Consider the following 14,806-nt stretch of genomic DNA (forward strand, 5'->3'; position numbering starts at 1 on the left):
CAGCATCCTTTTATCACACACAAAGCTGGAATTAGTAAACTGGGAAACATTCAAAATAACTCTGCCCTTGCCACAAATACCTCCTCCCCTTCCTCCTGTTTTAATATTGGGTAAAGTAAAACACAAGGAGAGGCATTCATAAATATTTATTGACTTAAACTGATCTGCTTTAGCTGCAGCAACACCAAGCGTCCTGGGAGAGCCACAGAACCCCACAAGGTGGCAGCTAACTGCTCTAGATCACAGGCGTGCACAAAGGAACAGATTTCTCCCATTGTTGAATGCACCCAACTCCTGTTGAAGCTAATGTGACTGCAGGGGTAAAAAAAAAAAAAAAAAAAAGTCCCAAAGAAACAAAACAAAACAACCCAAACCAAACCCCTTCCCTATTTAAACAAAATACTCCACTGCACACACTTCTCACCCTGGGGAGGAGACGGGAGGACCATCTTTTTGTTTAGGTGTTTATACAACAGGGATTTGGTCCATGACTCAGGCTGCGAGGTGCTGTGGTAATACTTATAATAGTAACAAACACATGTCAGATGTAAATTACATTGCTTAATGCACTACTAGAAGGTGCTCAGATACTATGGTGATGACCACGGTATAAGAACTTATATGAAAAGAAAAACTAATTTATATTGGTGTTGCATGGACTTTGGACTGATTCAAGAAAGCAGCCTAATCACAGGAATACTGCAAAATGGGAGAGACACATCACTGACGAAACTTGACTTTATAAAGCTGCTAAATGGCAGGGCATGAGATTCAAAGTTTGAGAAATTGGCAGTGAGTGTGCATAACCTGCAAACTCACCTTGAGAAAACTCACCTTGGGAAAGTTCATCATGAGTGCAGACACAACAACCATGGCAGAGGAACTGGGTGGAGGATAGCAGACATTCTCTTCTGCATTTATAAAAGGTCTCCAAAAGATTTCCTGTGGAAACCATGAAGAATCAAAGCAGCATGATGGGGGTTTGGGGATAACTGAAAGACATTAAAGTGCCTACTTCTAATTAAATATCCGAGGAGTAGCCGTGTTAGTCTGGATCTGTAAAAGCAGCAAAGAGTCTTGTGGCACCTTATAGACTAACAGACGTTTTGGAGCATGAGCTTTCGTGGGTGATATTCATCCACGAAAGCTCATGCTCCAAAACGTCTGTTAGTCTATAAGGTGCCACAAGACTCTTTGCTGCTTTTACTTCTAATTAGGAAGCCAGTATAGGCTGGGGGATCAGGTCCTGGACAGTGATGCAGGAGATCTGGGTTTTCCTTCCAACTGTCCCACTGGCCTGCTGGATGACCTTGGGCAAGTCACTTTTCCTCTCTGTGCCTCTGTTTCCACATACAATCCTTGTTTGTGAAGCACTTTGTGATCTATGGATGAAAAGTACTGTGTAAGTTATTATTAACCCAGCTTCTTTCATCAAATACATGAATCCAAAGATAATTGGATCTGTAGGCATAGCTGCTTAAGCGCACGCTTTTGGTCTGAGACTTATGCTTCTGTAGGATTTCTCAGGCCTATCTCCAAATCTCATCACTTTTAGCTATGAAAGTGACAGCGTGCTGAGTACAGGAAGGACAGTGATGGGCCCTGATTAAGCGGGCCACAGAGAATACAATTTTTGAGACTTGCTGCTGATCAGAATCACTTAAAGTTGGGGAGTATGTTTTCCTGATTTTGTCAGGGTTTTGTTTTTATCATGAGACGCCACCTTGGGGACAAGGGCAAGGGGAGAAGCTAATACACTTTGGGGATGGAGTAAGGAGAGAGGGTCAGATAAAATTCTGCTGAGTTTCAGTGTAGCAGCCAGGTATTTTGGGGAGGCTGAAGACAATCCTGTTTATGTGGAAAGAGATTTCAGGATCTCTGTTCAATCTACCAGATCCCCAGAAAAAATGATATCTAGTGACCTTCTGAAGCAAGAGCTATATCTTAGGAATAGAACTAGCTTTTATTACTGAGTGAAATTTGAGCGTTCTTCCCTCTCTCCACCCATCCTCTAATGCTATATGTAGAAAGAAGAAAGACTATGAAAGTAACCACCATGTGAAGGATATCTGAAATAACTGTATTGGATGTCTTGGCATGAATTCTTCCATGCTGAGCTATGAAATCAAGTTGATCCTTTCCACTATGCTGATGGAGATGGCTTCTCAATTGATTAAGGACATTTAGACTCCATTCACAGTTGCCTCACCAAGATGCTCAGTTGAGTCAGATGCATGCTCATACAGCCTCTTTGCAGAGGAGAGGCAGGTCAAGGCACAGAGATGTTCTGTAAGTCACATAAGGTTATCATGAACTACCATGCTGTGGTAGCACCCACACCTGTCTCAGGCTTTAACCCCTTAGAATGCTATGCTACTGGAGGTTGGAGGGAACATGTCCTCTTTTAAGCCTCTGTATTCTGTGTGTGAATGTCTAGGAAAACTGACTCTTTGGGTTTAATTTTTCCACATTTGTTCTTAGTCCAGAGGTGAATACTTTTTGGAGAGAGTGATCAAAATCTGTTTGATCATTTTTATGATTTTCAGTGTAAAACATGGTGATTTCCAGTAGTTAAGCTTTTAAGGTGCTTTTTATGTTCTATGTCTACATGTGGTTGTTTTAATGCGCGCTGTCTCTCTCTCTCTCTCTCAAAACTAAGCAAAGATTTAACTCTTGATGAGGACTATAGTGAAATATATGACATTAGCCTGCAGACAGATTTGAAAAAATCTGGTTCACAAATGGTGTAAAAATACGATGAGACCATAAATGCATAACATGTTCTTTTTATAATCTCTTTTCACATAGGAAAACATGATATTCTAGATGTATTGACAGTCATGCACATATCTCATTGCACACTGAAATGAACATAGCTATATCTGATTCATTAGCGGTGGCTGAGATTTTCCAAGTCACCCAAAGGACTTAGATGCCCAGTTCCTATTAAAAATCAATGAGAACTGGGCATTAGATCACCTAGGCTGCTTTGAAAACCCCACCTTAAATATTCAAACAACACATGCTCTGGTATATGAAGAGCAGAGCTCGCCAGTAAATGCATTTGATGCTTTAAATTGGAGACTGCATATTTAAGCAAATGTGCCCATTTTCAAGGCAGCATAATTTGTATCAAAATCCTTTGTACCAAAAGAGGAGGTGGCTAGCAGAGATGTCACTCCCCCTGCATGTTCAGAATCCAGCAGCAGTGAGCCCCTTATATGTGGTTAGAATAAAGACAATACTTTCACAAGTTCAAGGGAGCTTTCTGACTGATAGACATGATATAGGCCTGAAAAATTAAGTGAGTGTTTGATTGCATATTGTGGCTTAATAAAAATGTGCAGAATTGGAAGGCTCAGGTGCTCTGCTGAGCTTTTAATGTCAATCATCTTTGGTTTCAAGGAAAATTGTTTGTTCACAAAAAGTTAGTTGTTGTGACAGAGTGCCAGAGCTCAGCGAAGTAGCACCGAGAACTTGTATTAATTCCATCACAACCTCAGCGCAGAAAGAAGCTGCAATGTGCACAGCCTCATGTTCTCTGGTCAGAGTAGAGGTCTGTCAAAGAATAGCATATGACAGACGGTATTCTTTTACTGCAATGCAAATAAACATGCATGAGTTCTATTTAAATTGCAGGTGCATTTAGAATGATTACAGTGACACTGAAGGTCTGCACAGATTGCTGAATAGTTTTGCAATTAGTTGACACTGCTGCATAATTCCCACTTTGCTGAAAACATTGGGGGCCCCTGCATAGGCATTCATTCTCCCTAATGCACATACCCACCTCCTATTCACCTTCCCCATCGCCGTCTCCAGACCCTGTCTTCAAACTCTTAGCCATGCTGGTGGTTTTAGTTAGTGAAGGGGCAGCTGTGGCCATTTCAGCTTCTAGGGCATGTTCCAGTGAGGTACTGAACACTTCTAGCTCTCACTGACTTCATTGGCAAGTCAAGGCATTCTGTACCTCGCAAGTGACCACCTAATGGGATAAGAAGAGGCCTGTAGTAAATGCCTAACACAACTGAGAAGTCTGTCCAGCCAGGCACATGTACTGGCTGTTTAACAGGCTGGGTTGGATACATTCTGCATCCCTCATGCCTCTTGCTTGTTTCAGGATTTAGGTCTAATGGGCTGTACAGCACACAGGTCCTTAACTAAAGGTTAAAGGTTCTGTATTCCTACCAACCCTCACTGTCCCAAGTCATCCATTTCAGGTACAACATAGCTTGAATTTAATCATCAATAAAACTTGACATAGTATGTCTTAGGGTTTGAAATCATTTTCTCCAAGCTGACCAAGATGTCAAAGATGATTCCGTTTATGTATTTCCTTTTAGTACACAGGAATTGGAAATAATACTTTTTTCACTCAGAATTTATTTTGACATTAAATTGTCTTCAGATTAAAAGTGAACTCCGTGAGGTTTGCAATTGGGCTTTTTTTATGCAGTTGTTCGGTGTAGTTGTGCTCAAGTAGAAGAATCATCAACTTAATTTTTATGTATGGTTTTCTTTGAGAGAGTAAAAACACTGATAGAAATAGTGAAATAAATAAGTCACCATTGAGGTAAAGGTACCGATATCAATCTAAGGTATTTATAGAGCGTCAATCAACTTAGTATTTAGGAGGTGGTGTAATCCGTTGCTCAAACAGACAAAGCCTGTCTTTCAATGGTTTTGGAGAAAATTGGGCATGTTTAAGTGACATCAATTGTCCAGCAAGTTATAAATGTTACATGTGACTAATGCATTGAATATGTAGACTGACCCCAAGGTCCTTACCCAGTTATAATCCCATAGAAGTCCATGTACAGCAAGATCTTTTTTTTTCTAAGTAATCTCTTCTAGAGAAAATATTAGGATATTATTTTTTTAAAATCAATACAGCATTTTAGTGTGTTGAAGGTTTAAGTAAGTGCCCATAGACAGGGGATTATTATGTCTTTGTGGTTGAAGTAGTGCAGTGGTCTACAAATTAAGTAGCTGAAGTTCATAACCCACATCCATACTAGAGTCAAAAGATTAAATTTATAATAGTAGGATTGCTTTGGGGAAAACAAACAAACAACAAAACCCAACAAAAAAACAGCACGGGACTCAAATCTCCCTGTGTTGTTAGTTACAATACACGGTTGTATATAGAAGAGACGGGTAAAATTCTGATTCCAACAATGCTTTTCACTGCGGGCAATTAGCAGCAACTAGCCCCCTGCTTTATCACATATCCCATCCAAAATGTGATGGGGTATAAATCTCTGTGGAATACCTGGGGGGTCCAGGGAGAAGTAGGAGACTGACAATCAGTAATTTCTCTACCTCTCACACTTCTGCAGCCCCAGCAGGTGTGCATGGAGAGCCTTTCTGTCTGAATTTAAACCCCTGTGCTTCTTTAATAATACTGTTGCTACTTTTGGTCCGAGTGATTAGCTACTATTCAGGAATTCGTCCATTAATTTAGTGGCATCAACCCATTATGCTGAGAGTTAGGTTATAAAAGTTTTTTCACAGCCCTGAGTGACTTAGGCCTGGTCTACACTAGACAATTAGGTCGGTTTTATTAGATTGGTCAGGGTTATGAAAAATCCACCCTGCTGAGCAGTGTTGTTAAGCCGACCTAAGTCCCTGTGAAGACTGCACTAGATGGATGGAAGAATTCTTCTGTCATCCTAGCTTCCGCTTCTTGGGGAGGTGGATTACCTGTACTGTACTGACACGAGAGTCCCTCCTGTCAGCATAGGTAGTGTCTACACTAAAGTGCTACAGCAGCACAGCTGTAGCATTTTAAGTGTAGACAAGCCCTTAGCTAGGTCAATCTCATTTTTAATATCAGGCCTTAGACACACATGAGAAGTGAGTCACCAGGTCATATAGAGTCTGAGAAAGAGTTGGAATTGAACCCCTGTCACTTCAAAACCACTCTAGTGCCTTAGCCACTACACTGTGCTGCATCTCTGTATAGGAAGAAGAGACAATTTGGGACTATACAAATTTACATTCTGCAGAAATTGAGTGTTTATTTATTTAGTGTGTGTGCATGTATGTGAGCTAATCTTTAAGCAGTAGCTGGATCCTGTGTACCCACATTTGAATAACAGCCAAGGCCCCCTCCTCCTTCTACAGGTTCTCACTTAAATACCTTGCAGTTGTATGCATTTGCTATGGACCGATATTCCTCTCTCAGTTGATTTTCCTTGCAAAGAAGTATGCTGCATTTATATCACTTAGTAGTTTGTATAATGTGTTTACTCTTAAGTCATTAGATTCAATTACCACAAGAGAGATTTTCTTAAGGATATAAGAGATCCACTGTTTTTAGCAAATGCTACTTCTGAATATTGGTAATTTGCCTTGTGCTTTTATGCTATATTAAATATTGCAGAAGAGAAACATACATTTACACACACACACACACACACACACACACACACCGAAAAAACCTAGCTTAATTTTTGATTGATCAGGAAAGGTGAATCAGTCAGTTTTAAACACCATGCCTACAAGCATTGTATAAAAAGTCTTCGATAGAAGGGGATTTAGAAAAGCCAGTGATTCACACGTCAGCTTACTGTATTATGTTTTCGGATACAAACGGACTTCATAGTGAGAACAAGTAAGGCAACTGTTTTTTCAGGTGAGCAAAATTTCAGTAAACAAAATTTTTATCTCTGAAGGTGAAATGACCTAATTTTAAAGTGAGATTGCAATTAGCTAAAGCTGATCAATGATTTTATAAAGGTAAAATCATTCATTGTAAATATACACAGCTTAATCCAGAAGAGGTGGACTATTGACTGGATGACTTGTGCACAAGAGATCTGTACCATGATGCGGGGGGGGGGGGGGGGGGGGGAAGGAACCATAATATGGATCAGTTTGCATACTGAATACTCCTGAATATGGTGGTTCTGTGGTCACATAGGCCTTAGTCCTCACTGCTTCCATAGAATTCTGTACAACTTGTATTGACTTCAGTCATAGCTGCCAACAGGTTTGGCTGGGACTGTTCCTCGCTTCAGGAATTAGTTCTAGAGTGTTTTTTCCCCAGTCCTGGCCGTGGTTCTGGGGACTGTGGGTTGTGGGGGTTGTAGCTCTGCTTGTCTGTCGGCTGAGGCAGCATGTGATCAGCTCCTTGCTCCCCCTGCTGGCTCTCATAACCTTTAGCACCAAGTCGCTCCACTGTTCTCAGTGAGACTGTGAAAGCAAAAGGCAGCTGCTTCCACTGAAGCTGAGAAGCACAGTGTAGATACTTGGGTTGGGCAATCAGTACTTTACACTGTGCCAGTGAGGTCAAGCTAGGAATATCCTAGGTTGGGCAGAAATAGGATGATCCTTCAGGAGAGAGAAGGGGAGCATAATGGAGTGGGGAGGGGAAAAGGTTGTAATAGTTAAGGGACAGTTTCTGACCTAATCTGTGGATTCTGGGATCCTTCGTGCATGTACACACTCTCTTCCCTCTCCCCCTTCCCTTTGAGCATTCTAGTGAAGCTTTAGTTATTTCCTCTGCCTTTTTTACACTCTTCTAGAAAGAAAGTTTCTGGTGAAAAATACAAGCTAAAATTCACCAGAATGGGCATTAAGGCCTCCTGCAGCGTCCAGACACCTCCCTGTGTTCTCCTTCCCTGCCTATCCCAAAGAGGCAGTTCTTACTTAAACTGGGGGCTGAGCAGGACTTTGGCTTCCTCACACTGTGAGGAATACAAAGATTGCTTAGAGCCACCTGTGCCCCACCTGCCCCTTCTCCGCCCTCCCACTCCTGCACTTACTGCAGGAAAGGAACTTCTCAGAACTGGGGCCTGGGACTTCAGTGGGAACAGGACAGGCCTCTACAGTCTTGAACTATAACCAAGAGACAAGCAAACCTTCAGGCCTCTGACAGGCATAATACTAATGAACAAGTAATGTTGCAGCCCTGACTTCAAAGGGAGTTTTGTCCAAGTAACAGCTGTAGCATTAGAACAACTGGTACTGAATTCTCTCTGGCTTCTGCACTTGTGCATTGCTCTTGGTTTTTGCCTAATAATAAGCATACAGGTAAGTATCATTTTCAGGCTTTACAATATACAAACTGACCAGTGCTTTTTTTTTTAAATTGTAGTATTAAGGTGTTCTTAATAAGACTTTTCTTTTTTAATGTTGTAAGTTTAATTTCCCAGGAATCCAGTGTGGTGCAAAGGATTTAGTCAATGGCATTTGAAGCTAGAGGAGTTTCAGTTGAGTAAAAACTGCAGTATTTGGCTCAATCATTATACGATTCAATAAAACAATTACTCATACTCCAACAGGAAATTATTCAAACAAATAGTTGCATGCAGTGTCTGGTTCTAATTGAGCTTGATGTTTTATCAGTTAGCTCCCCATTTAGGAGAGACGATAGCAAGCATAAAGCTAATACAAATTAGTGGGGTGAGATGGATTTCTTTGCAACTGCTCTTAGCGGGTTTGCCTCTTTTTAAAACAAATATTTATTGAATACTGCAACTTTAACAGTGCAGCAAGTGCTTTGAGCTTTGAAAGAAAAGTGAATATCACATTGTAAAGCAGCACAAGGATATGCCTTGTACATATTGTTTCTTATGTTAGAGCTATAAAATGAACAGAGGCGTATATTAATGCAGTTTTCTAAAAATCTGTTTTGCTTTTAAATCTTAGATACACTCCCATTATTCCCAAGCAAAACAAAAAACACCTTAATTTATAGAAGAGTTAAGGTTGAAGATGTTTTAATTGAGTCCAGCTAACATTCCATACCATTACAGAATTATAAAAAAATTCTGCACCTGAAAACCCAAATGTTAAGAAGTCTCAAAATAAAGTTACCCACACAATATTTGTCTCTTGTAGGGGTTTGTACTGCTGCCAGTCACCATAGTATCTGAGTGCCTTCCACACAGAGTGAAGAGCAATAATGGAGATCCTAGCACAGTATTTTGGGGGGAGGCAGGAACTCTGTTTGTGGTAGGCTTTTGGTTTTGATATTTTTACATTTTATTTATTTACATTTTTCTCTTTTTAATCATCCCCACCTGATCTCATAGTTGACCATCACTTTGCCCCATTAGGGGTTTCTTTGTAATGGCAACATGTTGTTGGAGGCACACTTTATCTTATCTATCTATCTATCTATCAATCAAAAGTGGAATAATACTTTCAAAAGGTAGATAGTACCAGGTTCATTAATTTATGTCTGTTCTATAGGTTCTCAGGGTGTGATATGTTTATGGGAATTAAAGAATATTTTTATGCACAACTGGGATGATCTGTGTAATGTTATGAAACACTGAGTGTTGATTATATGTTGTTTTTTGTAAGTATGATGGATTTGGATGTTGTATTACATTGAGTAGCAACTAGCAGGATTTTTTTAAACTAGTGAGTAATGTTGTAGTGTTTGTTTATGGTATTGGAAACGGATCCCTTGAATAGGAAGTGGAATTAGTAGAAATCAGAATTTATTGACCTTTGCATATATATGTTTTGCAAATTTTAGGACGCAAGGTTAAAGATGGGTAGATTGGAATTGCAAATCTGGTGCAGTGATGGTGAGTGATTATATGGCAGTGGGGAATTGGTTGGATCTCTTAACTGACAATGAGTTTGTACAGACATTGTGAAATTTTCTGGGTGTTTGTAGGAATCCAGTGAAAGATGCCTTCACCCTTATTTTGTTTGTAACTGTTATTTCTGCCCTTCATACTTTTCCCAAAAAATCTTCTACAATCTTGGTCTCTTTCTCAGTAATTTTAGTGCTCAGGAAAAGTACCAGATTGACAGTCCTCTCACAAACTCACTGAGCCTACTAGTTCCCCAGTCTTCCAATTTTGGAACTAATAATCTTAAACGGTTTGGTGAATTAAATCACCACCTGTCCTTAATCTGGGGTGGGAGTTAGAAACTGTATCAAATAAGTTTTGACAGTTCTAGTTAAGTAGTAGTAAAATGTCAGGGTACTATTGATGATGTGACATGATATCCATTAGATTGAAAAGGTATGGATTAGAAATTCAGGCAGTAATTCAAAACATAGCTTGAAGAAAAGCAACAAGCAAACTGGCAGGTATTGATTTGCCAACATATATGTCAGCACATTCTGTGTTTTTTTTCTTTTATACAATAAATGATTCCATAACCAATTAACTGATCCCATTTGATGGTGGCCATTCACTAACTCTTCATTTAATTTTTCCTGCAAGATCATCATAATCTAAAACTCCAGGGACAACTTTTTCAAACTGTTTTCTTTGTTACTCTTCTGCTAAAAATCCAGAGATGGTGACCTTTGAGTAAAAATATACTTTATTTTGGTGCTCTCAGTCAAGAAATATCAAGAGAAGCAAAGATACAGACAATAATAATTTGAACTACATGAGCTCAAGGGGCAGATGCTCCTCAAAGAAGGTTCATAAATACTAAGTTAATCTTGAAGAAATGATGCATTTTAGACTGAAAACAAAGCAATGCTTACGGCAGTGGCTCTCCAACTTTTTGCCTAGACCACCAATGGTCTGAAGAATGAATCATGTTGAGTACTAAGCACTGGATGATTGAGAGCAGTGGGGTGTCTGTAGGTGCATTCTATTATGAAATGGTTTGCAGAATAACTCAGTTGGAGAATTACTGGTTTAAGACCCAGTTCAGTAAAGCATTTAAGCACATGCTTGAGTTCTTTGAATCAGGGTGGACTTAAACACACATTTCAAGTGATGCATGTGCTTAAGTGCTTTGTTGAATCAGGCCCTTAAACTATTTTTTAGTTCTACTTTTATTAATAAACATGATGATATATTTGAGTTTTAGTGTTTAGTATTTTAGTGGGGGGTTTTTTAGTGTGTGTTGTTTGAACTATCTAGCTTGGCCACTCATCTTAAGTATGCATGAGGATACTCCTTTGCATTTAAATACCCTTAAGTCAGGGGTCGGCAACTTCTGGCACGTGGTTCGCCAGGGTAAGCACCCTGGCGGGCCGGGCCAGTTTGTTTACCTGCCGCATCGGCAGATTCGGCAGACCGCAGCTCCCACTGGCCGCGGTTCGCCGTCCCAGGCCAATAGGGGTGTCAGGAAGACGCGGCCAGCACATCCCTCGGCACTTCCCGCCACCCCCATTGGCCTGGGATGGCGAACCACGGCCAGTGGGAGCCGCGATCGGCCGAACCTGCCGATGCGGCAGGTAAACAAACTGGCCTGGCCTGCCAGGGTGCTTACCCTGGCAAGCTGTGTGCCAAAGGTTGCCGACCCCTGCCTTAAGTGCATGCAAGCAATATGTATTTGAATTGATGAAGAAAGCAGGAAAGAGGCTCATTTACTTTGACCAAACTAATATCTGTATGAACTGATTGATAAGTACACTTGAAAAAGTATTAAGGCTAAAAATGTGAGATACCGTTTGCAATTTTTTTTTTAAGTGCACTGCAAAGATGGGCTTGGTTTGATCTCATTTACACAGGTATAAATGAGGAGTAAGGCCTAGATCCGCCCAGGGGCTTGCGCACACATTGCAGATTTAGGCACCACTCTGATCCACAAAACCCCTGCTTGGCTCCTGCCTAACCCTGTGGGTACCTAACCTCACTTGGCACCTAAATTTTTTACTATAAAAGTTCCCTTGGAGCCTCAGTTTCTGCCTCTGAGCATGTGCAAAATACCTCACTCTAGGCATCTGGACACTTTTTTTCTCTTGTCCAAGCCCCAGCAGGATCATCAAGCCAGGTGGGGATAGGTGTTCTCCCACCTGCCTTGCCTGTAGGGCCCAATCTGGTAGGCCTGGTGTTCCAACAGTCAGGGCTGGTTCTAGTGGGGGGCAAGTGGAGCAGTTGCAGTGGGCACCAGCTTCTGGGGGCACTGTAATGTGGTGACAGTTGGCTGGCTTTTCTGTCTGTCTGTCTGTCTGTCTTTCTTTCAGAGGGGTAGGTATGGGGGGACATTTTCCGCCCTGGCTGGCAAAACGCTTTGGGCCTCTCTTGGCAGTGCTCAGCACTGTAATTGCCAAGTGCCTTTGTGGATCCAGGCCTAACCACATTGAAGTCAGTTGAATTATTCTGGTGTGAAATCAGCCTGAGATCAGAATCAGGCCCAAGATCTCAGCTATGTCTGGTGTGTTCCCAGGGCTCTGACACAGCAGTGCTATGACATTGTCTGTGATTTGAGGAGAAGTTTGGGCACTTGTATACAAATAAGCACACCGATTGCAGCTCCAGAAAATAATTAGGTGTGTAAATTGTGACCTTTTGTCCTACCACTCAACCAGTATGGCACAAGTTCCAAATCTTTCCGCTTTATAATGGGGGTGACTGGGTGATACATTAGCTCATTCTCATAGTAATACATACTGCTGGAGTCAAGATGGTGCCATATGCATTTTCCCTGTTTAGTAATATTTTGCTGCAACAGAGGAATGTTTTAGGTGCTTCTAATTTACCTATGTTAATCCCTTCATTTTGTCTCTGTTTTTTGTGCTTGCACTTGCAACACAAACAAAGCTAAGCAACTGCAGCATGACGGGTGAAATTCTATGCAAAGTGTTATGTGTTGCACAATTAAAATGACTTGTTCATATTAAAGGTTACAGATTAACTGTAAATACTTAAGAAAAAAACCGTTTCTGGGTAGCATGATGAAAACAGCTAATAAGTGTGGTGCAATAGCCAAAATACAAAACAAAAACGAAAAAAAAACCAAGAGGTTAGGTTGCAGAATAATAGTGAAAATATTAAATGCTATTTTATAAGTAGATTCCCATGGTGAATGCTCCGTGCAATTCGGGTTCCCTGTCCTGAGGGTAACATAGCACCAATGTGATTAGAGGCATAGAAAGACTTCCATAAGAAGGGGAAGTATATAAAATGATTAGTATACAGAAGGTTAGCTGGGCACCCCTGTTTGCCGTAATACAAGGATAAAGGACACCAAATGAAATTAAAAAGGTGACACATTTAACTGGCAAACGGTTTCCCCCACAAAACAAAATTAACCTCTGGAACTCACTACCACCTAGATCATGAGGTAAAGCACTTGGAATTAAGTAGGTATATTAAATAAAAATATCCTCCACAGTTATACTAGCTCAGTTTTTGAAAATATAGGAGTTGTCTATTGTCATGATTTAGCATATAAACCAACCCCTGACTACCTAGGAATAAACTTCTTTCGTAGGCATGCTGTTTTCCTGTACAAGAGTTCTACTCCTTCCTTTGAAATATCTGGTACTAGCCACTGTCAGAGATAGGATACAAGACTAGATGAACCATTGGTCTGATGCAATCTAGCAGTTCCTACACATTCTGTGACACATTCTGTTAAATGACTTTGATATTTGCAAGATTTGTTATAAATGGCATTATTCTTCCAAACCAAAATCTATTTAGATTCTGCTGTAGAATTCTGTTTTAGTAGATCTTTATACTGCCCTCATCGCTGTAGTGACTGAATGCTTTCCAATAGTGCATTAAGCAACATCACTGATATCAGTATTCTCATCGCTCTGAGGCAATACAATTCATAAAGCAAAGACAGTGTTTTCTTATAATTAAAAACCAGCTAAATATCCTTTTGGAATTTGTACCTAGAAGGCTCTTAGTTCTTTGGGTCAAAATTATTCTGTAAATAATCTCTCTCTCCTTTCATCTAAAACTTTACTTAAATTACTTATGTACAATGAGTGGCCATAATTCCTATTATTGAATGTACCCTAATCTCATTTTTGGTACATAAAATGAATTGATGTATTTATGAAAGCAAGTAAGTTAACCCATTTTCTAAGACCTGGTTTCAGATTTACTTCAATTTACAAATGAAAGAAAATTTTAATGCTGCATAATTATAGTTTGCATAGGCTGTCTTTATCCAGGGGAGAAACAGCAGGAACCATTTCAGGGGCAGAATTTGAGGTGCATGGGCAGCGTTGTGTTGGATCTGCAGGAGGTGCTGCAGCTCAAGACTAAAGTGTCTTGGCAGAACTGTGGAAGGAAGTTTGCATATTTGTTACCTGTATTACGTCTGGCTCTATGTAATACTCTCAAGCCCATTCTTTCATGAACACTGTGAATTCACTAACACATGCGAGAGACTGGTGGCGGTAGGGAGGGGGTTTATTGGTGTTTGTGTTAGCAATAATACTGGTATTTCAGTAATGCAGTGGTATTCAACTATATTGCCAACAAAAAGCTATAAGCAACGAGTCGTGTCTCTGCTCCACTTTTCTTCAGCTCAGTTCTCTTCTGCTCCGCCCCGGCCCTGCTCTCGGTGCTGCTGAGATCAGCTTCCTGCTTTTCATAAAAGCTATTCTCCTCTAGACGTTAATACTCTTCGCCTGAAAGAATTATTTTTATAAGTCTGGAGTCAGTTTCTTGGCTGGTTATGGGCTTTTTTCTGACAAGATAACATGACAGGCTAGGAAAGCAATATCATCATCATTTGTTTTATCATCACATCGTGCCAATATTACAATCAGATCTATAGACTGCTGCACTGAAATAATTTCTGTGACAGGTATGTGACTGAAAGGCTGAGAGGTGAGTGTTGGTTTTAGACACTGTAGGTCCAGGTAGTTGCGTAAGTAGAGCTTAGTTCTTAACCCTCATTAAGCTTAGTATTAGGAAATAAGCAATCATTGTAATACACCATTTAATACTACTGTAGTAGAGGGCACTCAGGTAGTGATAGTTCATGCCTTTGAAGCATTACAGTATATAAACATTTATGGTGTGTGAAGTAGCTTTCCTTTGATTAAAGGCAGACAAATAAAATTGTTTCAACAATACTTTATAGCCACAGGGGACAGGTGGCAAAGGTAATTTTTACATTAAGC

At 40.3% G+C, this 14,806-nt stretch overlaps 1 protein-coding gene across 2 annotated transcripts in view; it reads left to right on the forward strand.

The window, feature by feature from the left end:
• BBX (BBX high mobility group box domain containing) overlaps positions 1–14,806 on the forward strand; it is a 238,729-nt gene that overhangs the window by 20,805 nt on the left and 203,118 nt on the right. Inside the window, exon 1 of one of the 2 annotated variants that reach the window (XR_006576206.1) lies at positions 7,839–8,037. The exons of the other annotated variant lie outside the window; for it this stretch is intronic. The gene's annotated coding sequence lies outside the window, so the exon portion shown is untranslated. Of the gene's footprint in view, positions 1–7,838; positions 8,038–14,806 lie in introns of those variants that run through there. 2 annotated transcript variants of the gene reach the window in all.

The sequence above is a fragment of the Mauremys mutica genome, chromosome 1, assembly GCF_020497125.1.
Source record: "Mauremys mutica isolate MM-2020 ecotype Southern chromosome 1, ASM2049712v1, whole genome shotgun sequence".
In the NCBI taxonomy this organism is placed as follows: domain Eukaryota; kingdom Metazoa; phylum Chordata; order Testudines; family Geoemydidae; genus Mauremys; species Mauremys mutica.